We start from the raw sequence: 7,528 nt of genomic DNA, 5'->3' as shown, positions 1-7,528 counted from the left end.
TGCAAACATTGGGCTAACAAGTGGTTAATAATAGAGCTTGCAGTCAGTAGTGTTAGGAGTGCGTGCTGTCTGCGTGCTCTGTACCCAGTACATACCGCTATAATATAGGGCAGGCCCCTACTTTCAAACATCCAACTTACAAACATCTCCTACTTGCAAACGCAAGGAGACAGCAGCAAGTGAGATGAAAAAAGATGGACGACAAAACAAATTATACAGGGGTGATAACCCTTCCCTATGTTTTCCAAAAAGCTTAAAGATAGTTTTTTTGACTGGAGCTACACTTTAAAAATGTACCGGTTGAAAATGACAAACAGATTCAACTTAACACAACAAACCTACACAGTCCCTGTCTTGTTTGCACCGCCTGTATACTGCTGTTCTGAGTATATAGGGCCTGGGGGCCACACGCATTTCCTTTTTTTAATATGGGTACGGGGTTCCCCTTAATATGCGTACAAGACCCAAATAGGCTGGTAATGGGCAGGGAGGGCTACCCATGCCATGTTTCTCAATGATTTTCAACCATATTGCAGGAACCAGATATAACATTAAAACCGCAAGCAGTTTTAAATGGTGTTATTTCCGTTTAATGTCATTTTGTGCAGGGACTGTTCTAAACACGGGAAACAGGTGGCACTTCACAGGCATACTACAGACACCCCGCAGGCACCATATTTAAAGGAATATTTCACTTTTTTTTTTTCACTTTAATCGTCATTAAAATCAGTGCTCCCGCCAAAACGGTAGTTTTTAAAACTTTTTTTTGCAGTGACCCATGTCCCCTGAGGCAGGAGGCAGGTCGCCAAACCCTTTTTAGGACACTATCTTGCATATTAGCCGTTAAAATGAGCACTTTCCAATTCGAACGTTTGAGTCCCATAGACTTCAATGGGGTTCTAACGTTCGTACCGAACGCGGGGGTCGTTCGCAAGTTCTGGTGCGAACCGAACCGGGGGGTGTTCGGCTCATCCCTAACGGGTAAGATAAAAACACTTAACTTAAGGAGGGCAAATTTTCCAAGGATGAGGGCTGAGGATTGAGACTGGGAGGGAATAATGCCATCAATGGACACAGAACAGAGATGGGAATTCTTCAAAAAGACTGTATGTGAACTCACTGAAAAGTATATTCCAATGGGCAATACGTTTAAAAGGCTAAAAACCTATGTGGCTCACGGACAAAGTTAAAATGGACATAAATGATAAAAAAGAGCCTTTAAAAAATGAAGGAACGCGATCATCGTTTAAGTATTACAAAGAATATAACAGAATATGTAAAAATGAAATCAAGGATGCAAAATTTCAAAACAAACCTTAGGTAAGGTCTGAGCATGTAGGCCCTTTATAAAATAATCTAGAGCGGATGACTGGGGACAAAGAGAAGGCAAATTTATTAAATATTTTCTTCAGCTCTGTGTCTACAAAGGAGCATGAGGGAGCTTATGTTCATAATGCCGGTGGTAGTGACACAGCCTCAAATGATCCACAATGGCTCAAATGTGATATGTTCTAGAAATATTTAGCCAGAATAACAGCGGCTAAAGCACCTGGACCAGATGGCACCCACCCACGGATCCTAAAAGAATTGAGCTCTATCATTTCAAGGCAATTGTTTCTGGATTGGCATAGGGCCAATGTGGTGCCTATATTTTTAAAAGGGATAAAATTCTTTGCCAAGTAACTATAGACCTGTTAATTCAACTTCTATAGTCAGGAAGATACTGGAAAGTTTAATAAAAGACCACATAGACAAGTTCTTGCTGGAAAAAAATATTTTAAGCAACAGACAGCATGGATCCATGACAGACAGAAGTTGTCAAACATACCTGATTTATTTTTATGAGGAGGTAAGTAAAACTTTGGACAGAGGGGTGGCTATGGACGTGGTATACTTGGATTTTGCAAAGTTTGACACAGTTCTCCACATACGGCTCATGTGTAAAGTAAAGTCTACAGGTTTGTGAAGATCAATTTGTAAATGGATAGAAAACTGGTTAAAAGACATGGTTCAGAGAGTAGTGGATATGACTCTTATGCCCTGTACAAACGGTCGCACTTTCCGACGGAAAATGTGTGATTGGACTGTGTTGTCAGAAATTCCGATCCTGTGTGGGCGCCATCTGACTTTTTGCATCGGAATTTCCGACACACAAAGTTTAAGATCTGGATCTAAAATTTTCCAACAACAAAATCCGATCGTTTAAATTCCGATCATGTGTAGACAATTCCAACGCACAAAGTGTCATGCATGCTCAGAATAAATTACGAGGTGAAAGCTATCGGTTACTGGCCTCTTTATAGTCCCGTCGTATGTGTTGTACGTCACCTCATTCTGAACGATCAGATTTTCCGATAACTTTGTGTGACCATGTGTATGCAAGACAAGTTTGTGCCAAAATTTTTGTAATCGTAATGTCCATTACTCTGAATGGTCTAAGGTTATCAGTGGTGTACCCCAAGGTTCAGTGTTGGGACCCTTACTTTTTAATACCTTTATAAATGATATAGGGTCCGGGATTAAAAGTACCGTATTTGCCGGTGTATAAGACGACCCGGCACATAAGACGACCCCCTAATTGTACAGGTTTTTAAAATGTTTTGCCCGTACTCACCATTTAAGACGACCCCCCCCCCCCATTCCGAGGCTTCCGACACTTCATATCTCTCTTCTTCATTCTTGCTGGAGCCATTTCCTTCTTACTTCTTGCTGGTGCTGGAGCCAATCACGGCGAGTAGTGTATTCTATTAATGAATACAAAGCCTGCTTGGATTGGCAGAGGCTGTAACATCATCAGCCCGCACCTCTCTGACTCAAAGCCAATCCGAGCAGGCTACTGTGTGTAGCCTGCTCGGATTGGCAGAGATTGTTACTCCAATCCGAGCAGGCTCTGTATTCATTTGAATACATCGCTCACTGGGATTGGCTCAGCAGTATATACTGTATGTAGCAGAAGCTACATACAGTATTACCAGACATCCAGAAGGCATCCCAGCAGCGGACCCGGCGTATAAGACGACCCCTCCTTTTTGCCCAGTTTTTTTAAGTGTAAAAGGTCGTCTTATACGCCGGAAAATACGGTACCATTTCTGCCTTTGCAGATGACACTAAGCTATGAAGTGGAATACTGTCCTTACAGGATGTCTCTGATTTACAAGCCAACTAATTGGGCAACTAATTGGCAAATGAGGTTTAATGTTGATAAATGTAAAGTTATGCACTTGGGGGCTAAGAATATGCATGCATCATACATACTAGAGGGAGTACCATTGGGGGAATCAATGGTGGAGAAGGATCTGGGGGGTTTTGGTAGATCATAACCTTAATAATAGCATGCAATGCCAAGCTGCGTTTCCAAAGTAAGCAAAGTCCTTTCTTGCATTAAGAGAGAGAGATATCCGCACAAAATGGCGAATAAATGATACCCTACTAACTGACCCAACAATCACTCAAGAAATCCCATCTCACCTTGAGCAATACTTTGCACTTAACATAGCACCAGACATGCCACCCGCAACTTTATGGATGGCACATAAGGCAGTCACGAGAGGCCATTTAATAAATATTGCCTCATCCAAAAACAAATCTAAATTCGCTGATATAAAATCTCTTACCAGAGATCTAGATCTCCTGTATCATAGGAACAACCAAAACCCCTCTAGCGACCTCTCCAAACAAATTCAAGAAAAACGCATGGCCTTGAAATCATTACTTGCTTAAAAGCAATTCATACTCTACTATGTTTGCCAGAAAACAAAATCAAACGACAAAACCTCCTCACACCTATAAATTACGGAACTCATCCGGCAACTTAGTATCCCATCCCAAAGAAGTTATGAACATATTTTTAGACTTTTACAAAAAGCTTCTCTCCACCCCCCCATCCCTACCTAAACAATCTTCCCTGAACTGGCTTAATGATATTACACTGCCCATTCTATCTAATCAACAACTAGAGATGCGCAATGCTCCCTGCACAGACATAGAAATTAACAAAATCATAAGCTCATTAAAAACCTCTACTGCTCCAGGCCCTGATGGATATTCCTCATCATACTATAAAAAATTTGCCTCCACACTAACCCCACACCTTACAAAATTATACAATCATATCCTACAAGGAAACCAATTCCCATCAGAAATGCTCCTAGCAAACATGTCCCTCCTTCCCAAACCTAATAAAGATCATTGCACCCCACAAAACTATCGCCCAATTGCGCCCAATTTCAGTTATTGATAATGATCTTAAAATATTCGTCCGAATGCTAGCTGACAGATTAGCTGCAGTTATTCCCCCACTAATAAATCCAGACCAAACAGGATTCATCCCGAACAGACAAATAACAGATAACATAAGACTGACCACAAACATCATTCAAGACTCTAACCAACACTCTAAATCTACACTCCTACTCAGTCTTGATATCCACAAAGCCTTTGATAGTGTCAGCTAGTCATATTTAGACATACTACTCCCTAGATACGGCATAAACAGAGAATTCCTACACGGTTTCAAAGCCCTCTACCATAACCCACAAACACGCATCAAACTCCCTGGCAACAATTCTGACTTTTTCCCTCTGAGCAAAGGCACCAGGCAAGGATGCCCATTTTCCCCGCTTCTTTTCGCCCTGGCAATAGAGCCCCTTGTCTGTGCGATTAGAAAGAACACAGATATTAAAGGATACACTAAAGGGTCCAAGGAATTTAAACTAAGTCTCTACGCCGCTGACGTCCTTCTCTTTCTAACAGATCCTCTCATCTCCCTACCGAATCTGTCCAAAACTCTGGACATTTTTCACAACCTGACTGGCCTTAGTGTAAACTTGTCTAAATGCTAGGCCCTACCCATTAATATCCCCCAGCCTTAATAAAAACACTCAAAGACAAATTTCCATTCAATTGGTGCACAGACTCATTTAGATAACTAGGAATTCATATTACACCCTTTTACAAAACACTATTTCACACTAATTATCCACCATTATTTAATAACATCAAAAATATAATGAAATTATGGTCATCATACCAAATATCATTCTCCGGCAGAATAGTGGCAACGAAAATGCTTATACTACCCAAACTTTTATTCTTTTTCAGAGCCCTTCCCCTTGTACTGCCCAAAAACACATTAGATTCTCTTCAAAGAGAAATCAACAAATTAATTTGGCAAAACAAAAAAACAAGGTTCAGTTACTCCTTAATGTTTAGGCCCCAACTAAAAGGAGGTCTAAATATCCCAAATTTATGGATATACTATCTGTCAGCCAGATTTAACCAACTAGCACAATGGTATGCCCCAGCCTCCCAAATCCCCTGGCTCCTGTTCGAAGAACAATCAGTCCTCCCATACCACCTACAAGGACTACTTTGGTTCAAGTCTATCTCACCACAAAAAATAAGACCGTTGAATATAATTGTAATACATACTTTACAATTATGGAACAGACATAATACCAAATTTAACTTGTCCTCCGACATCCCTCCCCTAGCATCCTTTCTAGGAGACCCTCACTTTGCTTCTATAGATAATAACCAAAACACATTAACAACATGGAAATAACATAATCTAACAAATTTAAAAGCACTTACCCATAACAATACATTTTATTCCTTCTCCGAACTACAAACACAATACGACCTAGCACCTACAGAATATGAAACTTATATTAAGATAAAACAATTCTACCAAAAATACTACTCACTCACTCTACACACCCCCCTATCACAATTCAAACAGATTTGTATATCCTCCCCACGAAACAAAGGATTAATCTCCAAAATGTAAAAACCTAAACCTATTTCATTTTCCCCAGAACAATGGGATACCATATTTGAAAACTTACACAAATGCACCAAAACTACCACCATTAGGGAATCTGCCACCAAACTGCTCTATAGGTGGTATCTTACCCCTGCTAAACTTAACTCATTCTACCCATCAATATCTCCACTCTGTTTCAGAGGCTGCTCTACACATGGAACACTACTACATATATTTTGGGATTGCCTCCACCTAAAAAACATTTGGCACAATGCTAATCTAATGATCGATCGAATTTCAGGCAGAAAGATCCCACTAACACCCCAAATGAGCCTTTTATTCTCCCCCATACAGGATATTCCAATAGCAAATTCTAGACTAATTCATACTCTATTCAGCTCTATCCACTGGACCATTGCCTTTAACTGGCATTCATCCAAGGTACCATGGCCTCAGGTTCTGAACCGTATGGCAAACATCAAATTATCAGAAAGAATACACCACATGTTATATGATACAATGCACATATACCAAAAAAAAATGGACTCTATGGGAAAGCTCACTACTGATAGAATGTTTACTATGGCTATTTTACTTAAGCACTTCTATAGATCCTTCCCCATAAATATTGTATAGATTTATAATCCAATGTGTGTATCTTGTCAATTGATTTGTCTTTACTCAAGCTATCATGTATTACCAAATTAATCTTTCACTTGTACATCACATACCACAAATAGAGCTTTCTTTTGGTGTATTTGATTACCTCTGCGGTTTTAATTTTTTTGCGCTATAAATAAAAAAAGAGCTCCAATCTTTAAAGAAATATAGATTTTTTAACTTTTGCTATAATAAATCTCCCCCAAAGATTTTTTTAAAAACTAATTTCTTCATCAGTTTAGGCAGATATATATTCTTCTGCATATTTTTGGTAAAAAAATAGCAATAAGCTTATTGATTGGTTTGCGCAAACCTTTTAGCGGGATAAAGTTATGGCATTTTTATAATTTTTTTTTACTAGTAATGGCACTGATCAGCGATTTTTATCAGGACTGCGACATGGTGGCAGGCAGATCAGACACTTTTGACACTTTTTTTGGGACCATTGACGTTTATACAGTGATCAGAGCTAAAAATAGCCACTGATTACGGTATAAATGTCACTGGCAGGGAAGGGGTTAACACTAGGGGGCAATCAAGGGGTTAAATGTGTTCCCTCAGTGTGTGTTCCAACTGTGGGTTGATGGAAGTGACGAGAGGAGGAGACATATGGCTGTTCCTAACTAATAGGAACACAGGATCTGTCTCTCCTCTCCTGGCAGAATCGGGTTCGTGTGTTCACACACACAGATCGCTGTTTGTGTCTCCCGTGCCTGCAATCCCGGGTGGTTTGTGGTCATCGCGACTGCCGGCCACGTAAATCGGGTCCCTCCCCATGCAGCGGGTGCGGGTGCCTGCTAAGGCGTTGTTTTGCACAGGGCTGCCAACCTGCTGACTTATATGTACATGTGCTGGTTGGGAAGGGGTTAAGGGGGTTTTAAACATGTGTGGATGCATTAAGGTGAAAATAAAAAACTCCTGGCAGTGACCGGCCCTTACTTTACTTACCTAAGCCCTGGAACTTGACCTGATGGGGACATGCTGTCTCTCTGCAGGGGGTTCTCGGCTCTTGATTGGATAGATTGATAGCAGTGTATCCATTGGCTCCCGCTGCTGTCAATCAAATCCAATGACGCGTGTGCCAGGGTCAGGGGTGAGTCATAC

Source organism: Lithobates pipiens, unplaced genomic scaffold (genome assembly GCF_037356315.1).
Source record: "Lithobates pipiens isolate NorthernLeopardFrog02 unplaced genomic scaffold, aLitPip1_a1.2 Scaffold_8, whole genome shotgun sequence".
Taxonomy (NCBI): Eukaryota; Metazoa; Chordata; class Amphibia; order Anura; family Ranidae; genus Lithobates; species Lithobates pipiens.
The sequence above is the reverse complement of the archived record's forward strand: the minus strand, read 5'-3'. Positions refer to the sequence as shown.